The sequence below is a fragment of the Chiloscyllium punctatum genome, chromosome 30 (genome assembly GCF_047496795.1).
Source record: "Chiloscyllium punctatum isolate Juve2018m chromosome 30, sChiPun1.3, whole genome shotgun sequence".
NCBI lineage: Eukaryota > Metazoa > Chordata > Chondrichthyes > Orectolobiformes > Hemiscylliidae > Chiloscyllium > Chiloscyllium punctatum.
In genome coordinates, this window is record NC_092768.1 from 26,853,315 (window position 1) to 26,874,785 (window position 21,471).

Consider the following 21,471-nt stretch of genomic DNA (forward strand, 5'->3'; position numbering starts at 1 on the left):
CAGCATGCCGACTCCAATCTCCAGCATCTGCAGCCCTGACTTTCTCCATTGCTGATATAGCGAGAAACCAAGTAGGAAACTCGCAATGAAGCGCTGTTTGTTTGACTAGTTGGATTTTATCTGAACGCTGTTTCTTTATTTCAAAATATATAAAGTAAATAATACGACTAGGATTCGAGGCTCAAGATTATTACTTGCAAATTATAGTTTGCCTAGATGCTTCCTGACCAAGTGGAGAACGCTATTCTTAAAATGGAAATGGGTTCTACTTAAATTATAACATTAACGTATTATGTGCACACAGTCAGCACAGCTCATATTTTGAAACACAACAACATAGAGATGGTGGTAGGAATAGCCCGCAGATCAAGCCTGCTCGCTATAGTTCATGATCAACTTCACTTTCCGGCCCATCTCTTGGTTTTGGAAGCATTCCAACGATTTCTCCAATCCAGCCTCAACTAGAGCATAGAACATACAAAAGGCCAGAACAGAACAGGCCCTTTGGCCCACGATGTTGTGCCGAGGTTCTACCCGAATGTAATGTAACCTACGCAATCCTCAACTCACTGCTCTCCATGTGCCCGTCCAGCAGTTCCTGAAATGACGCCAATGACTCTGCTTCCAAGTGGACGGGCTGGCAACCCCTTCCATGCATTCACAACTCTCTGCGTAAAGAACCTACCTCTGACGTCTCCTCGATACTTTCCTCCTGATATCTTCAAACTATGACTCGGGCTATTGACTCTGTCTGTGCCACTCATTATTCAAAGATATTCAATGCTAGAACATCAATGACGCTCTGTCGTGAAGAACTGAGAAGGTTTCCAATCTTTGTTTATCCACTGGTTGGAGTCCCATCGAGCACAAAGAAAGACGATTGCGTTCGTCAGAGGGCATTGGCTTTCTGCATTTGAACCTAGTATGGTCTGCTTCAGTATCTGAGGAGTTGTCAGTGGTGCTACCATGATGCAATCGTGAACAAAAATGCCCACTTCTGACTATATGACAGAAGGAAGGTCACTGATGAAGCAGCAGAAGATGTTTGGATATATGACAGTACCCTTCCTGATGAAGGACTCCTGCTCGAGAGGTCGATTTTGCCGGTCCTCGGATGCTGCCTGCCCCGCTGTGCTTTTCCAGCACCACTCTCATCTCATTCGGCGTATGGAGTCTGGCCCATCATTCTGGGCTCACGGCCGGTCATCTCACTATGTCGATTTTACTTAATGCCAGAAAACTATGGATTGCGCCATGAAAATGCTCAAAAACGGAGTCTGCAGAGCGGACGTTTCCATCCGATCCCATCCCACACGCTGAGTGAACATACCCTGTTTACCGCGCAGCAGGACATTGGCGAGTGCACGCAGCCAGGCGAAGCAAACCCGTGGCATCAGGCCGAACTCTGTTCGAGCCGTGCAGCATTTGAAATAAAGGGTGCTGCAATGCGTTGCATTGGCCGGGAATCGATCCCGGGCCTCCCGCGTGGCAGTCGAGAATTCTACCACTGAACCACCAATGCGCCTGCGGGCGGGCCCCGCTAGAACTTTACTACAGTTTGAACTCCAGCAGGAAACTAAACCGGTATTCTTGATATTCTGTCCTGTGGCGCAGCATGCCGACTCCAATCTCCAGCATCTGCAGCCCTGACTTTCTCCATTGCTGATATAGCGAGAAACCAAGTAGGAAACTCGCAATGAAGCGCTGTTTGTTTGACTAGTTGGATTTTATCTGAACGCTGTTTCTTTATTTCAAAATATATAAAGTAAATAATACGACTAGGATTCGAGGCTCAAGATTATTACTTGCAAATTATAGTTTGCCTAGATGCTTCCTGACCAAGTGGAGAACGCTATTCTTAAAATGGAAATGGGTTCTACTTAAATTATAACATTAACGTATTATGTGCACACAGTCAGCACAGCTCATATTTTGAAACACAACAACATAGAGATGGTGGTAGGAATAGCCCGCAGATCAAGCCTGCTCGCTATAGTTCATGATCAACTTCACTTTCCGGCCCATCTCTTGGTTTTGGAAGCATTCCAACGATTTCTCCAATCCAGCCTCAACTAGAGCATAGAACATACAAAAGGCCAGAACAGAACAGGCCCTTTGGCCCACGATGTTGTGCCGAGGTTCTACCCGAATGTAATGTAACCTACGCAATCCTCAACTCACTGCTCTCCATGTGCCCGTCCAGCAGTTCCTGAAATGACGCCAATGACTCTGCTTCCAAGTGGACGGGCTGGCAACCCCTTCCATGCATTCACAACTCTCTGCGTAAAGAACCTACCTCTGACGTCTCCTCGATACTTTCCTCCTGATATCTTCAAACTATGACTCGGGCTATTGACTCTGTCTGTGCCACTCATTATTCAAAGATATTCAATGCTAGAACATCAATGACGCTCTGTCGTGAAGAACTGAGAAGGTTTCCAATCTTTGTTTATCCACTGGTTGGAGTCCCATCGAGCACAAAGAAAGACGATTGCGTTCGTCAGAGGGCATTGGCTTTCTGCATTTGAACCTAGTATGGTCTGCTTCAGTATCTGAGGAGTTGTCAGTGGTGCTACCATGATGCAATCGTGAACAAAAATGCCCACTTCTGACTATATGACAGAAGGAAGGTCACTGATGAAGCAGCAGAAGATGTTTGGATATATGACAGTACCCTTCCTGATGAAGGACTCCTGCTCGAGAGGTCGATTTTGCCGGTCCTCGGATGCTGCCTGCCCCGCTGTGCTTTTCCAGCACCACTCTCATCTCATTCGGCGTATGGAGTCTGGCCCATCATTCTGGGCTCACGGCCGGTCATCTCACTATGTCGATTTTACTTAATGCCAGAAAACTATGGATTGCGCCATGGAAATGCTCAGAAACGGAGTCTGCAGAGCGGACGTTTCCATCCGATCCCATCCCACACGCTGAGTGAACATACCCTGTTTACCGCGCAGCAGGACATTGGCGAGTGCACGCAGCCAGGCGAAGCAAACCCGTGGCATCGGGCCGAACTCTGTTCGAGCCGTGCAGCATTTGAAATAAAGGGTGCTGCAATGCGTTGCATTGGCCGGGAATCGATCCCGGGCCTCCCGCGTGGCAGTCGAGAATTCTACCACTGAACCACCAATGCGCCTGCGGGCGGGCCCCGCTAGAACTTTACTACAGTTTGAACTCCAGCAGGAAACTAAACCGGTATTCTTGATATTCTGTCCTGTGGCGCAGCATGCCGACTCCAATCTCCAGCATCTGCAGCCCTGACTTTCTCCATTGCTGATATAGCGAGAAACCAAGTAGGAAACTCGCAATGAAGCGCTGTTTGTTTGACTAGTTGGATTTTATCTGAACGCTGTTTCTTTATTTCAAAATATATAAAGTAAATAATACGACAAGGATTCGAGGCTCAAGATTATTACTTGCAAATTATAGTTTGCCTAGATGCTTCCTGACCAAGTGGAGAACGCTATTCTTAAAATGGAAATGAGTTCTACTTAAATTATAACATTAACGTATTATGTGCACACAGTCAGCACAGCTCATATTTTGAAACACAACAACATAGAGATGGTGGTAGGAATAGCCCGCAGATCAAGCCTGCTCGCTATAGTTCATGATCAACTTCACTTTCCGGCCCATCTCTTGGTTTTGGAAGCATTCCAACGATTTCTCCAATCCAGCCTCAACTAGAGCATAGAACATACAAAAGGCCAGAACAGAACAGGCCCTTTGGCCCACGATGTTGTGCCGAGGTTCAACCCGAATGTAATGTAACCTACGCAATCCTCAACTCACTGCTCTCCATGTGCCCGTCCAGCAGTTCCTTAAATGACGCCAATGACTCTGCTTCCAACTGGACGGGCTGGCAACCCATTCCATGCATTCACAACTCTCTGCGTAAAGAACCTACCTCTGACGTCTCCTCGATACTTTCCTCCTGATATCTTCAAACTATGACTCGGGCTATTGACTCTGTCTGTGCCACTCATTATTCAAAGATATTCAATGCTAGAACATCAATGACGCTCTGTCGTGAAGAACTGAGAAGGTTTCCAATCTTTGTTTATCCACTGGTTGGAGTCCCATCGAGCACAAAGAAAGACGATTGCGTTCGTCAGAGGGCATTGGCTTTCTGCATTTGAACCTAGTATGGTCTGCTTCAGTATCTGAGGAGTTGTCAGTGGTGCTACCATGATGCAATCGTGAACAAAAATGCCCACTTCTGACTATATGACAGAAGGAAGGTCACTGATGAAGCAGCAGAAGATGTTTGGATATATGACAGTACCCTTCCTGATGAAGGACTCCTGCTCGAGAGGTCGATTTTGCCGGTCCTCGGATGCTGCCTGCCCCGCTGTGCTTTTCCAGCACCACTCTCATCTCATTCGGCGTATGGAGTCTGGCCCATCATTCTGGGCTCACGGCCGGTCATCTCACTATGTCGATTTTACTTAATGCCAGAAAACTATGGATTGCGCCATGAAAATGCTCAAAAACTGAGTCTGCAGAGCGGACGTTTCCATCCGATCCCATTCCACACGCTGAGTGAACACACCCTGTTTACCGCGCAGAAGGACATTAGTGAGTGCACGCAGCCAGGCGAAGCAAACCCGTGGCATCGGGCCGAACTCTGTTCGAGCCGTGCAGCATTTGAAAAAAAGTGTGCTGCAATGCGTTGCATTGGCCGGGAATCGAACCCGGGCCTCCCGCGTGGCAGGCGAGAATTCTACCACTGAACCACCAATGCACCTGCAGGCGGGCCTCGCTAGAACTTTACTACAGTTTGAACTCCAGCAGGAAACTAAACCGGTATTCTTGATATTCTGTCCTGTGGCGCAGCATGCCGACCCCAATCTCCATCATCTGCAGCCCTGACTTTCTCCATTGCTGATATAGCGAGAAACCAAGTAGGAAACTCGCAATGAAGCGCTGTTTGTTTGACTAGTTGGATTTTATCTGAACGCTGTTTCTTTATTTCAAAATATATAAAGTAAATAATACGACTAGGATTCGAGGCTCAAGATTATTACTTGCAAATTATAGTTTGCCTAGATGCTTCCTGACCAAGTGGAGAACGCTATTCTTAAAATGGAAATGAGTTCTACTTAAATTATAACATTAACGTATTATGTGCACACAGTCAGCACAGCTCATATTTTGAAACACAACAACATAGAGATGGTGGTAGGAATAGCCCGCAGATCAAGCCTGCTCGCTATAGTTCATGATCAACTTCACTTTCCGGCCCATCTCTTGGTTTTGGAAGCATTCCAACGATTTCTCCAATCCAGCCTCAACTAGAGCATAGAACATACAAAAGGCCAGAACAGAACAGGCCCTTTGGCCCACGATGTTGTGCCGAGGTTCAACCCGAATGTAATGTAACCTACGCAATCCTCAACTCACTGCTCTCCATGTGCCCGTCCAGCAGTTCCTTAAATGACGCCAATGACTCTGCTTCCAACTGGACGGGCTGGCAACCCATTCCATGCATTCACAACTCTCTGCGTAAAGAACCTACCTCTGACGTCTCCTCGATACTTTCCTCCTGATATCTTCAAACTATGACTCGGGCTATTGACTCTGTCTGTGCCACTCATTATTCAAAGATATTCAATGCTAGAACATCAATGACGCTCTGTCGTGAAGAACTGAGAAGGTTTCCAATCTTTGTTTATCCACTGGTTGGAGTCCCATCGAGCACAAAGAAAGACGATTGCGTTCGTCAGAGGGCATTGGCTTTCTGCATTTGAACCTAGTATGGTCTGCTTCAGTATCTGAGGAGTTTTCAGTGGTGCTACCATGATGCAATCGTGAACAAAAATGCCCACTTCTGACTATATCACAGAAGGAAGGTCACTGATGAAGCAGCAGAAGATGTTTGGATATATGACAGTACCCTTCCTGATGAAGGACTCCTGCTCGAGAGGTCGATTTTGCCGGTCCTCGGATGCTGCCTGCCCCGCTGTGCTTTTCCAGCACCACTCTCATCTCATTCGGCGTATGGAGTCTGGCCCATCATTCTGGGCTCACGGCCGGTCATCTCACTATGTCGATTTTACTTAATGCCAGAAAACTATGGATTGCACCATGAAAATGCTCAAAAACGGAGTCTGCAGAGCGGACGTTTCCATCCGATCCCATCCCACACGCTGAGTGAACACACCCTGTTTACCGCGCAGCCTGACATTGGCGAGTGCACGCAGCCAGGCGAAGCAAACCCGGGGCATCGGGCCGAACTCTGTTCGAGCCGTGCAGCATTTGAAATAAAGGGTGCTGCAATGCGTTGCATTGGCCGGGAATCGATCCCGGGCCTCCCGCGTGGCAGTCGAGAATCCTACCACTGAACCACCAATGCGCCTGCGGGCGAGCCCCGCTAGAACTTTACTACAGTTTGAACTCCAGCAGGAAACTAAACCGGTATTCTTGATATTCTGTCCTGTGGCGCAGCATGCCGACTCCAATCTCCAGCATCTGCAGCCCTGACTTTCTCCATTGCTGATATAGCGAGAAACCAAGTAGGAAACTCGCAATGAAGCGCTGTTTGTTTGACTAGTTGGATTTTATCTGAACGCTGTTTCTTTATTTCAAAATATATAAAGTAAATAATACGACTAGGATTCGAGGCTCAAGATTATTACTTGCAAATTATAGTTTGCCTAGATGCTTCCTGACCAAGTGGAGAACGCTATTCTTAAAATGGAAATGGGTTCTACTTAAATTATAACATTAACGTATTATGTGCACACAGTCAGCACAGCTCATATTTTGAAACACAACAACATAGAGATGGTGGTAGGAATAGCCCGCAGATCAAGCCTGCTCGCTATAGTTCATGATCAACTTCACTTTCCGGCCCATCTCTTGGTTTTGGAAGCATTCCAACGATTTCTCCAATCCAGCCTCAACTAGAGCATAGAACATACAAAAGGCCAGAACAGAACAGGCCCTTTGGCCCACGATGTTGTGCCGAGGTTCTACCCGAATGTAATGTAACCTACGCAATCCTCAACTCACTGCTCTCCATGTGCCCGTCCAGCAGTTCCTGAAATGACGCCAATGACTCTGCTTCCAAGTGGACGGGCTGGCAACCCCTTCCATGCATTCACAACTCTCTGCGTAAAGAACCTACCTCTGACGTCTCCTCGATACTTTCCTCCTGATATCTTCAAACTATGACTCGGGCTATTGACTCTGTCTGTGCCACTCATTATTCAAAGATATTCAATGCTAGAACATCAATGACGCTCTGTCGTGAAGAACTGAGAAGGTTTCCAATCTTTGTTTATCCACTGGTTGGAGTCCCATCGAGCACAAAGAAAGACGATTGCGTTCGTCAGAGGGCATTGGCTTTCTGCATTTGAACCTAGTATGGTCTGCTTCAGTATCTGAGGAGTTGTCAGTGGTGCTACCATGATGCAATCGTGAACAAAAATGCCCACTTCTGACTATATGACAGAAGGAAGGTCACTGATGAAGCAGCAGAAGATGTTTGGATATATGACAGTACTCTTCCTGATGAAGGACTCCTGCTCGAGAGGTCGATTTTGCCGGTCCTCGGATGCTGCCTGCCCCGCTGTGCTTTTCCAGCACCACTCTCATCTCATTCGGCGTATGGAGTCTGGCCCATCATTCTGGGCTCACGGCCGGTCATCTCACTATGTCGATTTTACTTAATGCCAGAAAACTATGGATTGCGCCATGGAAATGCTCAAAAACGGAGTCTGCAGAGCGGACGTTTCCATCCGATCCCATCCCACACGCTGAGTGAACATACCCTGTTTACCGCGCAGCAGGACATTGGCGAGTGCACGCAGCCAGGCGAAGCAAACCCGTGGCATCGGGCCGAACTCTGTTCGAGCCGTGCAGCATTTGAAATAAAGGGTGCTGCAATGCGTTGCATTGGCCGGGAATCGATCCCGGGCCTCCCGCGTGGCAGTCGAGAATTCTACCACTGAACCACCAATGCGCCTGCGGGCGGGCCCCGCTAGAACTTTACTACAGTTTGAACTCCAGCAGGAAACTAAACCGGTATTCTTGATATTCTGTCCTGTGGCGCAGCATGCCGACTCCAATCTCCAGCATCTGCAGCCCTGACTTTCTCCATTGCTGATATAGCGAGAAACCAAGTAGGAAACTCGCAATGAAGCGCTGTTTGTTTGACTAGTTGGATTTTATCTGAACGCTGTTTCTTTATTTCAAAATATATAAAGTAAATAATACGACAAGGATTCGAGGCTCAAGATTATTACTTGCAAATTATAGTTTGCCTAGATGCTTCCTGACCAAGTGGAGAACGCTATTCTTAAAATGGAAATGAGTTCTACTTAAATTATAACATTAACGTATTATGTGCACACAGTCAGCACAGCTCATATTTTGAAACACAACAACATAGAGATGGTGGTAGGAATAGCCCGCAGATCAAGCCTGCTCGCTATAGTTCATGATCAACTTCACTTTCCGGCCCATCTCTTGGTTTTGGAAGCATTCCAACGATTTCTCCAATCCAGCCTCAACTAGAGCATAGAACATACAAAAGGCCAGAACAGAACAGGCCCTTTGGCCCACGATGTTGTGCCGAGGTTCAACCCGAATGTAATGTAACCTACGCAATCCTCAACTCACTGCTCTCCATGTGCCCGTCCAGCAGTTCCTTAAATGACGCCAATGACTCTGCTTCCAACTGGACGGGCTGGCAACCCATTCCATGCATTCACAACTCTCTGCGTAAAGAACCTACCTCTGACGTCTCCTCGATACTTTCCTCCTGATATCTTCAAACTATGACTCGGGCTATTGACTCTGTCTGTGCCACTCATTATTCAAAGATATTCAATGCTAGAACATCAATGACGCTCTGTCGTGAAGAACTGAGAAGGTTTCCAATCTTTGTTTATCCACTGGTTGGAGTCCCATCGAGCACAAAGAAAGACGATTGCGTTCGTCAGAGGGCATTGGCTTTCTGCATTTGAACCTAGTATGGTCTGCTTCAGTATCTGAGGAGTTGTCAGTGGTGCTACCATGATGCAATCGTGAACAAAAATGCCCACTTCTGACTATATGACAGAAGGAAGGTCATTGATGAAGCAGCAGAAGATGTTTGGATATATGACAGTACCCTTCCTGATGAAGGACTCCTGCTCGAGAGGTCGATTTTGCCGGTCCTCGGATGCTGCCTGCCCCGCTGTGCTTTTCCAGCACCACTCTCATCTCATTCGGCGTATGGAGTCTGGCCCATCATTCTGGGCTCACGGCCGGTCATCTCACTATGTCGATTTTACTTAATGCCAGAAAACTATGGATTGCGCCATGAAAATGCTCAAAAACTGAGCCTGCAGAGCGGACGTTTCCATCCGATCCCATTCCACACGCTGAGTGAACACACCCTGTTTACCGCGCAGAAGGACATTAGTGAGTGCACGCAGCCAGGCGAAGCAAACCCGTGGCATCGGGCCGAACTCTGTTCGAGCCGTGCAGCATTTGAAAAAAAGGGTGCTGCAATGCGTTGCATTGGCCGGGAATCGAACCCGGGCCTCCCGCGTGGCAGGCGAGAATTCTACCACTGAACCACCAATGCACCTGCAGGCGGGCCTCGCTAGAACTTTACTACAGTTTGAACTCCAGCAGGAAACTAAACCGGTATTCTTGATATTCTGTCCTGTGGCGCAGCATGCCGACTCCAATCTCCATCATCTGCAGCCCTGACTTTCTCCATTGCTGATATAGCGAGAAACCAAGTAGGAAACTCGCAATGAAGCGCTGTTTGTTTGACTAGTTGGATTTTATCTGAACGCTGTTTCTTTATTTCAAAATATATAAAGTAAATAATACGACAAGGATTCGAGGCTCAAGATTATTACTTGCAAATTATAGTTTGCCTAGATGCTTCCTGACCAAGTGGAGAACGCTATTCTTAAAATGGAAATGAGTTCTACTTAAATTATAACATTAACGTATTATGTGCACACAGTCAGCACAGCTCATATTTTGAAACACAACAACATAGAGATGGTGGTAGGAATAGCCCGCAGATCAAGCCTGCTCGCTATAGTTCATGATCAACTTCACTTTCCGGCCCATCTCTTGGTTTTGGAAGCATTCCAACGATTTCTCCAATCCAGCCTCAACTAGAGCATAGAACATACAAAAGGCCAGAACAGAACAGGCCCTTTGGCCCACGATGTTGTGCCGAGGTTCTACCCGAATGTAATGTAACCTACGCAATCCTCAACTCACTGCTCTCCATGTGCCCGTCCAGCAGTTCCTGAAATGACGCCAATGACTCTGCTTCCAAGTGGACGGGCTGGCAACCCCTTCCATGCATTCACAACTCTCTGCGTAAAGAACCTACCTCTGACGTCTCCTCGATACTTTCCTCCTGATATCTTCAAACTATGACTCGGGCTATTGACTCTGTCTGTGCCACTCATTATTCAAAGATATTCAATGCTAGAACATCAATGACGCTCTGTCGTGAAGAACTGAGAAGGTTTCCAATCTTTGTTTATCCACTGGTTGGAGTCCCATCGAGCACAAAGAAAGACGATTGCGTTCGTCAGAGGGCATTGGCTTTCTGCATTTGAACCTAGTATGGTCTGCTTCAGTATCTGAGGAGTTGTCAGTGGTGCTACCATGATGCAATCGTGAACAAAAATGCCCACTTCTGACTATATGACAGAAGGAAGGTCACTGATGAAGCAGCAGAAGATGTTTGGATATATGACAGTACCCTTCCTGATGAAGGACTCCTGCTCGAGAGGTCGATTTTGCCGGTCCTCGGATGCTGCCTGCCCCGCTGTGCTTTTCCAGCACCACTCTCATCTCATTCGGCGTATGGAGTCTGGCCCATCATTCTGGGCTCACGGCCGGTCATCTCACTATGTCGATTTTACTTAATGCCAGAAAACTATGGATTGCGCCATGAAAATGCTCAAAAACGGAGTCTGCAGAGCGGACGTTTCCATCCGATCCCATCCCACACGCTGAGTGAACATACCCTGTTTACCGCGCAGCAGGACATTGGCGAGTGCACGCAGCCAGGCGAAGCAAACCCGTGGCATCGGGCCGAACTCTGTTCGAGCCGTGCAGCATTTCAAATAAAGGGTGCTGCAATGCGTCGCATTGGCCGGGAATCGATCCCGGGCCTCCCGCGTGGCAGTCGAGAATTCTACCACTGAACCACCAATGCACCTGCGGGCGGGCCCTGCTAGAACTTTACTACAGTTTGAACTCCAGCAGGAAACTAAACCGGTATTCTTGATATTCTGTCCTGTGGCGCAGCATGCCGACTCCAATCTCCAGCATCTGCAGCCCTGACTTTCTCCATTGCTGATATAGCGAGAAACCAAGTAGGAAACTCGCAATGAAGCGCTGTTTGTTTGACTAGTTGGATTTTATCTGAACGCTGTTTCTTTATTTCAAAATATATAAAGTAAATAATACGACAAGGATTCGAGGCTCAAGATTATTACTTGCAAATTATAGTTTGCCTAGATGCTTCCTGACCAAGTGGAGAACGCTATTCTTAAAATGGAAATGAGTTCTACTTAAATTATAACATTAACGTATTATGTGCACACAGTCAGCACAGCTCATATTTTGAAACACAACAACATAGAGATGGTGGTAGGAATAGCCCGCAGATCAAGCCTGCTCGCTATAGTTCATGATCAACTTCACTTTCCGGCCCATCTCTTGGTTTTGGAAGCATTCCAACGATTTCTCCAATCCAGCCTCAACTAGAGCATAGAACATACAAAAGGCCAGAACAGAACAGGCCCTTTGGCCCACGATGTTGTGCCGAGGTTCAACCCGAATGTAATGTAACCTACGCAATCCTCAACTCACTGCTCTCCATGTGCCCGTCCAGCAGTTCCTTAAATGACGCCAATGACTCTGCTTCCAACTGGACGGGCTGGCAACCCATTCCATGCATTCACAACTCTCTGCGTAAAGAACCTACCTCTGACGTCTCCTCGATACTTTCCTCCTGATATCTTCAAACTATGACTCGGGCTATTGACTCTGTCTGTGCCACTCATTATTCAAAGATATTCAATGCTAGAACATCAATGACGCTCTGTCGTGAAGAACTGAGAAGGTTTCCAATCTTTGTTTATCCACTGGTTGGAGTCCCATCGAGCACAAAGAAAGACGATTGCGTTCGTCAGAGGGCATTGGCTTTCTGCATTTGAACCTAGTATGGTCTGCTTCAGTATCTGAGGAGTTGTCAGTGGTGCTACCATGATGCAATCGTGAACAAAAATGCCCACTTCTGACTATATGACAGAAGGAAGGTCACTGATGAAGCAGCAGAAGATGTTTGGATATATGACAGTACCCTTCCTGATGAAGGACTCCTGCTCGAGAGGTCGATTTTGCCGGTCCTCGGATGCTGCCTGCCCCGCTGTGCTTTTCCAGCACCACTCTCATCTCATTCGGCGTATGGAGTCTGGCCCATCATTCTGGGCTCACGGCCGGTCATCTCACTATGTCGATTTTACTTAATGCCAGAAAACTATGGATTGCGCCATGAAAATGCTCAAAAACGGAGCCTGCAGAGCGGACGTTTCCATCCGATCCCATCCCACACGCTGAGTGAACACACCCTGTTTACCGCGCAGCCTGACATTGGCGAGTGCACGCAGCCAGGCGAAGCAAACCCGTGGCATCGGGCCGAAATCTGTTCGAGCCGTGCAGCATTTGAAATAAAGGGTGCTGCAATGCGTTGCATTGGCCGGGAATCGAACCCGGGCCTCCCACGTGGCAGGCGAGAATTCTACCACTGAACCACCAATGCACCTGCGGGCGGGCTCCGCTAGAACTTTACTACAGTTTGAACTCCAGCAGGAAACTAAACCGGTATTCTTGATATTCTGTCCTGTGGCGCAGCATGCCGACTCCAATCTCCAGCATCTGCAGCCCTGACTTTCTCCATTGCTGATATAGCGAGAAACCAAGTAGGAAACTCGCAATGAAGCGCTGTTTGTTTGACTAGTTGGATTTTATCTGAACGCTGTTTCTTTATTTCAAAATATATAAAGTAAATAATACGACAAGGATTCGAGGCTCAAGATTATTACTTGCAAATTATAGTTTGCCTAGATGCTTCCTGACCAAGTGGAGAACGCTATTCTTAAAATGGAAATGAGTTCTACTTAAATTATAACATTAACGTATTATGTGCACACAGTCAGCACAGCTCATATTTTGAAACACAACAACATAGAGATGGTGGTAGGAATAGCCCGCAGATCAAGCCTGCTCGCTATAGTTCATGATCAACTTCACTTTCCGGCCCATCTCTTGGTTTTGGAAGCATTCCAACGATTTCTCCAATCCAGCCTCAACTAGAGCATAGAACATACAAAAGGCCAGAACAGAACAGGCCCTTTGGCCCACGATGTTGTGCCGAGGTTCTACCCGAATGTAATGTAACCTACGCAATCCTCAACTCACTGCTCTCCATGTGCCCGTCCAGCAGTTCCTGAAATGACGCCAATGACTCTGCTTCCAAGTGGACGGGCTGGCAACCCCTTCCATGCATTCACAACTCTCTGCGTAAAGAACCTACCTCTGACGTCTCCTCGATACTTTCCTCCTGATATCTTCAAACTATGACTCGGGATATTGACTCTGTCTGTGCCACTCATTATTCAAAGATATTCAATGCTAGAACATCAATGACGCTCTGTCGTGAAGAACTGAGAAGGTTTCCAATCTTTGTTTATCCACTGGTTGGAGTCCCATCGAGCACAAAGAAAGACGATTGCGTTCGTCAGAGGGCATTGGCTTTCTGCATTTGAACCTAGTATGGTCTGCTTCAGTATCTGAGGAGTTGTCAGTGGTGCTACCATGATGCAATCGTGAACAAAAATGCCCACTTCTGACTATATGACAGAAGGAAGGTCACTGATGAAGCAGCAGAAGATGTTTGGATATATGACAGTACCCTTCCTGATGAAGGACTCCTGCTCGAGAGGTCGATTTTGCCGGTCCTCGGATGCTGCCTGCCCCGCTGTGCTTTTCCAGCACCACTCTCATCTCATTCGGCGTATGGAGTCTGGCCCATCATTCTGGGCTCACGGCCGGTCATCTCACTATGTCGATTTTACTTAATGCCAGAAAACTATGGATTGCGCCATGAAAATGCTCAAAAACGGAGTCTGCAGAGCGGACGTTTCCATCCGATCCCATCCCACACGCTGAGTGAACATACCCTGTTTACCGCGCAGCAGGACATTGGCGAGTGCACGCAGCCAGGCGAAGCAAACCCGTGGCATCGGGCCGAACTCTGTTCGAGCCGTGCAGCATTTCAAATAAAGGGTGCTGCAATGCGTTGCATTGGCCGGGAATCGATCCCGGGCCTCCCGCGTGGCAGTCGAGAATTCTACCACTGAACCACCAATGCACCTGCGGGCGGGCCCCGCTAGAACTTTACTACAGTTTGAACTCCAGCAGGAAACTAAACCGGTATTCTTGATATTCTGTCCTGTGGCGCAGCATGCCGACTCCAATCTCCAGCATCTGCAGCCCTGACTTTCTCCATTGCTGATATAGCGAGAAACCAAGTAGGAAACTCGCAATGAAGCGCTGTTTGTTTGACTAGTTGGATTTTATCTGAACGCTGTTTCTTTATTTCAAAATATATAAAGTAAATAATACGACAAGGATTCGAGGCTCAAGATTATTACTTGCAAATTATAGTTTGCCTAGATGCTTCCTGACCAAGTGGAGAACGCTATTCTTAAAATGGAAATGAGTTCTACTTAAATTATAACATTAACGTATTATGTGCACACAGTCAGCACAGCTCATATTTTGAAACACAACAACATAGAGATGGTGGTAGGAATAGCCCGCAGATCAAGCCTGCTCGCTATAGTTCATGATCAACTTCACTTTCCGGCCCATCTCTTGGTTTTGGAAGCATTCCAACGATTTCTCCAATCCAGCCTCAACTAGAGCATAGAACATACAAAAGGCCAGAACAGAACAGGCCCTTTGGCCCACGATGTTGTGCCGAGGTTCAACCCGAATGTAATGTAACCTACGCAATCCTCAACTCACTGCTCTCCATGTGCCCGTCCAGCAGTTCCTTAAATGACGCCAATGACTCTGCTTCCAACTGGACGGGCTGGCAACCCATTCCATGCATTCACAACTCTCTGCGTAAAGAACCTACCTCTGACGTCTCCTCGATACTTTCCTCCTGATATCTTCAAACTATGACTCGGGCTATTGACTCTGTCTGTGCCACTCATTATTCAAAGATATTCAATGCTAGAACATCAATGACGCTCTGTCGTGAAGAACTGAGAAGGTTTCCAATCTTTGTTTATCCACTGGTTGGAGTCCCATCGAGCACAAAGAAAGACGATTGCGTTCGTCAGAGGGCATTGGCTTTCTGCATTTGAACCTAGTATGGTCTGCTTCAGTATCTGAGGAGTTGTCAGTGGTGCTACCATGATGCAATCGTGAACAAAAATGCCCACTTCTGACTATATGACAGAAGGAAGGTCACTGATGAAGCAGCAGAAGATGTTTGGATATATGACAGTACCCTTCCTGATGAAGGACTCCTGCTCGAGAGGTCGATTTTGCCGGTCCTCGGATGCTGCCTGCCCCGCTGTGCTTTTCCAGCACCACTCTCATCTCATTCGGCGTATGGAGTCTGGCCCATCATTCTGGGCTCACGGCCGGTCATCTCACTATGTCGATTTTACTTAATGCCAGAAAACTATGGATTGCGCCATGAAAATGCTCAAAAACGGAGTCTGCAGAGCGGACGTTTCCATCCGATCCCATCCCACACGCTGAGTGAACATACCCTGTTTACCGCGCAGCAGGACATTGGCGAGTGCACGCAGCCAGGCGAAGCAAACCCGTGGCATCGGGCCGAACTCTGTTCGAGCCGTGCAGCATTTCAAATAAAGGGTGCTGCAATGCGTTGCATTGGCCGGGAATCGATCCCGGGCCTCCCGCGTGGCAGTCGAGAATTCTACCACTGAACCACCAATGCACCTGCGGGCGGGCCCCGCTAGAACTTTACTACAGTTTGAACTCCAGCAGGAAACTAAACCGGTATTCTTGATATTCTGTCCTGTGGCGCAGCATGCCGACTCCAATCTCCAGCATCTGCAGCCCTGACTTTCTCCATTGCTGATATAGCGAGAAACCAAGTAGGAAACTCGCAATGAAGCGCTGTTTGTTTGACTAGTTGGATTTTATCTGAACGCTGTTTCTTTATTTCAAAATATATAAAGTAAATAATACGACAAGGATTCGAGGCTCAAGATTATTACTTGCAAATTATAGTTTGCCTAGATGCTTCCTGACCAAGTGGAGAACGCTATTCTTAAAATGGAAATGAGTTCTACTTAAATTATAACATTAACGTATTATGTGCACACAGTCAGCACAGCTCATATTTTGAAACACAACAACATAGAGATGGTGGTAGGAATAGCCCGCAGATCAAGCCTGCTCGCTATAGTTCATGATCAACTTCACTTTCCGGCCCATCTCTTGGTTTTGGAAGCATTCCAACGATTTCTCCAATCCAGCCTCAACTAGAGCATAGAACATACAAAAGGCCAGAACAGAACAGGCCCTTTGGCCCACGATGTTGTGCCGAGGTTCAACCCGAATGTAATGTAACCTACGCAATCCTCAACTCACTGCTCTCCATGTGCCCGTCCAGCAGTTCCTTAAATGACGCCAATGACTCTGCTTCCAACTGGACGGGCTGGCAACCCATTCCATGCATTCACAACTCTCTGCGTAAAGAACCTACCTCTGACGTCTCCTCGATACTTTCCTCCTGATATCTTCAAACTATGACTCGGGCTATTGACTCTGTCTGTGCCACTCATTATTCAAAGATATTCAATGCTAGAACATCAATGACGCTCTGTCGTGAAGAACTGAGAAGGTTTCCAATCTTTGTTTATCCACTGGTTGGAGTCCCATCGAGCACAAAGAAAGACGATTGCGTTCGTCAGAGGGCATTGGCTTTCTGCATTTGAACCTAGTATGGTCTGCTTCAGTATCTGAGGAGTTGTCAGTGGTGCTACCATGATGCAATCGTGAACAAAAATGCCCACTTCTGACTATATGACAGAAGGAAGGTCACTGATGAAGCAGCAGAAGATGTTTGGATATATGACAGTACCCTTCCTGATGAAGGACTCCTGCTCGAGAGGTCGATTTTGCCGGTCCTCGGATGCTGCCTGCCCCGCTGTGCTTTTCCAGCACCACTCTCATCTCATTCGGCGTATGGAGTCTGGCCCATCATTCTGGGCTCACGGCCGGTCATCTCACTATGTCGATTTTACTTAATGCCAGAAAACTATGGATTGCGCCATGAAAATGCTCAAAAACGGAGCCTGCAGAGCGGACGTTTCCATCCGATCCCATCCCACACGCTGAGTGAACACACCCTGTTTACCGCGCAGCCTGACATTGGCGAGTGCACGCAGCCAGGCGAAGCAAACCCGTGGCATCGGGCCGAACTCTGTTCGAGCGGTGCAGCATTTGAAATAAAGGGTGCTGCAATGCGTTGCATTGGCCGGGAATCGAACCCGGGCCTCCCGCGTGGCAGGCGAGAATTCTACCACTGAACCACCAATGCACCTGCAGGCGGGCTCCGCTAGAACTTTACTACAGTTTGAACTCCAGCAGGAAACTAAACCGGTATTCTTGATATTCTGTCCTGTGGCGCAGCATGCCGACTCCAATCTCCAGCATCTGCAGCCCTGACTTTCTCCATTGCTGATATAGCGAGAAACCAAGTAGGAAACTCGCAATGAAGCGCTGTTTGTTTGACTAGTTGGATTTTATCTGAACGCTGTTTCTTTATTTCAAAATATATAAAGTAAATAATACGACAAGGATTCGAGGCTCAAGATTATTACTTGCAAATTATAGTTTGCCTAGATGCTTCCTGACCAAGTGGAGAACGCTATTCTTAAAATGGAAATGAGTTCTACTTAAATTATAACATTAACGTATTATGTGCACACAGTCAGCACAGCTCATATTTTGAAACACAACAACATAGAGATGGTGGTAGGAATAGCCCGCAGATCAAGCCTGCTCGCTATAGTTCATGATCAACTTCACTTTCCGGCCCATCTCTTGGTTTTGGAAGCATTCCAACGATTTCTCCAATCCAGCCTCAACTAGAGCATAGAACATACAAAAGGCCAGAACAGAACAGGCCCTTTGGCCCACGATGTTGTGCCGAGGTTCTACCCGAATGTAATGTAACCTACGCAATCCTCAACTCACTGCTCTCCATGTGCCCGTCCAGCAGTTCCTGAAATGACGCCAATGACTCTGCTTCCAAGTGGACGGGCTGGCAACCCCTTCCATGCATTCACAACTCTCTGCGTAAAGAACCTACCTCTGACGTCTCCTCGATACTTTCCTCCTGATATCTTCAAACTATGACTCGGGCTATTGACTCTGTCTGTGCCACTCATTATTCAAAGATATTCAATGCTAGAACATCAATGACGCTCTGTCGTGAAGAACTGAGAAGGTTTCCAATCTTTGTTTATCCACTGGTTGGAGTCCCATCGAGCACAAAGAAAGACGATTGCGTTCGTCAGAGGGCATTGGCTTTCTGCATTTGAACCTAGTATGGTCTGCTTCAGTATCTGAGGAGTTGTCAGTGGTGCTACCATGATGCAATCGTGAACAAAAATGCCCACTTCTGACTATATGACAGAAGGAAGGTCACTGATGAAGCAGCAGAAGATGTTTGGATATATGACAGTACCCTTCCTGATGAAGGACTCCTGCTCGAGAGGTCGATTTTGCCGGTCCTCGGATGCTGCCTGCCCCGCTGTGCTTTTCCAGCACCACTCTCATCTCATTCGGCGTATGGAGTCTGGCCCATCATTCTGGGCTCACGGCCGGTCATCTCACTATGTCGATTTTACTTAATGCCAGAAAACTATGGATTGCGCCATGAAAATGCTCAAAAACGGAGTCTGCAGAGCGGACGTTTCCATCCGATCCCATCCCACACGCTGAGTGAACATACCCTGTTTACCGCGCAGCAGGACATTGGCGAGTGCACGCAGCCAGGCGAAGCAAACCCGTGGCATCGGGCTGAACTCTGTTCGAGCCGTGCAGCATTTCAAATAAAGGGTGCTGCAATGCGTTGCATTGGCCGGGAATCGATCCCGGGCCTCCCGCGTGGCAGTCGAGAATTCTACCACTGAACCACCAATGCGCCTGCGGGCGGGCCCCGCTAGAACTTTACTACAGTTTGAACTCCAGCAGGAAACTAAACCGGTATTCTTGATATTCTGTCCTGTGGCGCAGCATGCCGACTCCAATCTCCAGCATCTGCAGCCCTGACTTTCTCCATTGCTGATATAGCGAGAAACCAAGTAGGAAACTCGCAATGAAGCGCTGTTTGTTTGACTAGTTGGATTTTATCTGAACGCTGTTTCTTTATTTCAAAATATATAAAGTAAATAATACGACAAGGATTCGAGGCTCAAGATTATTACTTGCAAATTATAGTTTGCCTAGATGCTTCCTGACCAAGTGGAGAACGCTATTCTTAAAATGGAAATGAGTTCTACTTAAATTATAACATTAACGTATTATGTGCACACAGTCAGCACAGCTCATATTTTGAAACACAACAACATAGAGATGGTGGTAGGAATAGCCCGCAGATCAAGCCTGCTCGCTATAGTTCATGATCAACTTCACTTTCCGGCCCATCTCTTGGTTTTGGAAGCATTCCAACGATTTCTCCAATCCAGCCTCAACTAGAGCATAGAACATACAAAAGGCCAGAACAGAACAGGCCCTTTGGCCCACGATGTTGTGCCGAGGTTCAACCCGAATGTAATGTAACCTACGCAATCCTCAACTCACTGCTCTCCATGTGCCCGTCCAGCAGTTCCTTAAATGACGCCAATGACTCTGCTTCCAACTGGACGGGCTGGCAACCCATTCCATGCATTCACAACTCTCTGCGTAAAGAACCTACCTCTGACGTCTCCTCGATACTTTCCTCCTGATATCTTCAAACTATGACTCGGGCTATTGACTCTGTCTGTGCCACTCATTATTCAAAGATATTCAATGCTAGAACATCAATGACGCTCTGTCGTGAAGAACTGAGAAGGTTTCCAATCTTTGTTTATCCACTGGTTGGAGTCCCATCGAGCACAAAGAAAGACGATTGCGTTCGTCAGAGGGCATTGGCTTTCTGCATTTGAACCTAGTATGGTCTGCTTCAGTATCTGAGGAGTTGTCAGTGGTGCTACCATGATGCAATCGTGAACAAAAATGCCCACTTCTGACTATATGACAGAAGGAAGGTCACTGATGAAGCAGCAGAAGATGTTTGGATATATGACAGTACCCTTCCTGATGAAGGACTCCTGCTCGAGAGGTCGATTTTGCCGGTCCTCGGATGCTGCCTGCCCCGCTGTGCTTTTCCAGCACCACTCTCATCTCATTCGGCGTATGGAGTCTGGCCCATCATTCTGGGCTCACGGCCGGTCATCTCACTATGTCGATTTTACTTAATGCCAGAAAACTATGGATTGCGCCATGAAAATGCTCAAAAACGGAGCCTGCAGAGCGGACGTTTCCATCCGATCCCATCCCACACGCTGAGTGAACACACCCTGTTTACCGCGCAGCCTGACATTGGCGAGTGCACGCAGCCAGGCGAAGCAAACCCGTGGCATCGGGCCGAACTCTGTTCGAGCGGTGCAGCATTTCAAATAAAGGGTGCTGCAATGCGTTGCATTGGCCGGGAATCGATCCCGGGCCTCCCGCGTGGCAGTCGAGAATTCTACCACTGAACCACCAATGCACCTGCGGGCGGGCCCCGCTAGAACTTTACTACAGTTTGAACTCCAGCAGGAAACTAAACCGGTATTCTTGATATTCTGTCCTGTGGCGCAGCATGCCGACTCCAATCTCCAGCATCTGCAGCCCTGACTTTCTCCATTGCTGATATAGCGAGAAACCAAGTAGGAAACTCGCAATGAAGCGCTGTTTGTTTGACTAGTTGGATTTTATCTGAACGCTGTTTCTTTATTTCAAAATATATAAAGTAAATAATACGACAAGGATTCGAGGCTCAAGATTATTACTTGCAAATTATAGTTTGCCTAGATGCTTCCTGACCAAGTGGAGAACGCTATTCTTAAAATGGAAATGAGTTCTACTTAAATTATAACATTAACGTATTATGTGCACACAGTCAGCACAGCTCATATTTTGAAACACAACAACATAGAGATGGTGGTAGGAATAGCCCGCAGATCAAGCCTGCTCGCTATAGTTCATGATCAACTTCACTTTCCGGCCCATCTCTTGGTTTTGGAAGCATTCCAACGATTTCTCCAATCCAGCCTCAACTAGAGCATAGAACATACAAAAGGCCAGAACAGAACAGGCCCTTTGGCCCACGATGTTGTGCCGAGG

The 21,471-nt window shown here is 47.4% G+C and overlaps 13 non-coding genes across 13 annotated transcripts; all 13 read right to left on the bottom strand.

The window, feature by feature from the left end:
• Nucleotides 1–1,451: 1,451 nt before the first annotated feature.
• Nucleotides 1,452–1,522, bottom strand: trnag-gcc (transfer RNA glycine (anticodon GCC)). The gene has a single exon. It is a non-coding gene; the product is annotated as a tRNA-Gly (tRNA).
• A 1,540-nt stretch (nucleotides 1,523–3,062) lies between these two features.
• Nucleotides 3,063–3,133, bottom strand: trnag-gcc (transfer RNA glycine (anticodon GCC)). The gene has a single exon. It is a non-coding gene; the product is annotated as a tRNA-Gly (tRNA).
• Nucleotides 3,134–4,673: 1,540 nt separating this feature from the next.
• trnag-gcc (transfer RNA glycine (anticodon GCC)) lies at nucleotides 4,674–4,744 on the bottom strand. Its single transcript has one exon. It is a non-coding gene; the product is annotated as a tRNA-Gly (tRNA).
• Nucleotides 4,745–6,284: 1,540 nt separating this feature from the next.
• trnag-gcc (transfer RNA glycine (anticodon GCC)) lies at nucleotides 6,285–6,355 on the bottom strand. The gene has a single exon. It is a non-coding gene; the product is annotated as a tRNA-Gly (tRNA).
• A 1,540-nt stretch (nucleotides 6,356–7,895) lies between these two features.
• Nucleotides 7,896–7,966, bottom strand: trnag-gcc (transfer RNA glycine (anticodon GCC)). Its single transcript has one exon. It is a non-coding gene; the product is annotated as a tRNA-Gly (tRNA).
• Nucleotides 7,967–9,506: 1,540 nt separating this feature from the next.
• On the bottom strand, nucleotides 9,507–9,577 carry trnag-gcc (transfer RNA glycine (anticodon GCC)). Its single transcript has one exon. It is a non-coding gene; the product is annotated as a tRNA-Gly (tRNA).
• A 1,540-nt stretch (nucleotides 9,578–11,117) lies between these two features.
• Nucleotides 11,118–11,188, bottom strand: trnag-gcc (transfer RNA glycine (anticodon GCC)). The gene has a single exon. It is a non-coding gene; the product is annotated as a tRNA-Gly (tRNA).
• A 1,540-nt stretch (nucleotides 11,189–12,728) lies between these two features.
• trnag-gcc (transfer RNA glycine (anticodon GCC)) lies at nucleotides 12,729–12,799 on the bottom strand. The gene has a single exon. It is a non-coding gene; the product is annotated as a tRNA-Gly (tRNA).
• A 1,540-nt stretch (nucleotides 12,800–14,339) lies between these two features.
• Nucleotides 14,340–14,410, bottom strand: trnag-gcc (transfer RNA glycine (anticodon GCC)). The gene has a single exon. It is a non-coding gene; the product is annotated as a tRNA-Gly (tRNA).
• A 1,540-nt stretch (nucleotides 14,411–15,950) lies between these two features.
• trnag-gcc (transfer RNA glycine (anticodon GCC)) lies at nucleotides 15,951–16,021 on the bottom strand. The gene has a single exon. It is a non-coding gene; the product is annotated as a tRNA-Gly (tRNA).
• A 1,540-nt stretch (nucleotides 16,022–17,561) lies between these two features.
• On the bottom strand, nucleotides 17,562–17,632 carry trnag-gcc (transfer RNA glycine (anticodon GCC)). Its single transcript has one exon. It is a non-coding gene; the product is annotated as a tRNA-Gly (tRNA).
• Nucleotides 17,633–19,172: 1,540 nt separating this feature from the next.
• Nucleotides 19,173–19,243, bottom strand: trnag-gcc (transfer RNA glycine (anticodon GCC)). Its single transcript has one exon. It is a non-coding gene; the product is annotated as a tRNA-Gly (tRNA).
• A 1,540-nt stretch (nucleotides 19,244–20,783) lies between these two features.
• trnag-gcc (transfer RNA glycine (anticodon GCC)) lies at nucleotides 20,784–20,854 on the bottom strand. The gene has a single exon. It is a non-coding gene; the product is annotated as a tRNA-Gly (tRNA).
• Nucleotides 20,855–21,471: the final 617 nt, after the last annotated feature.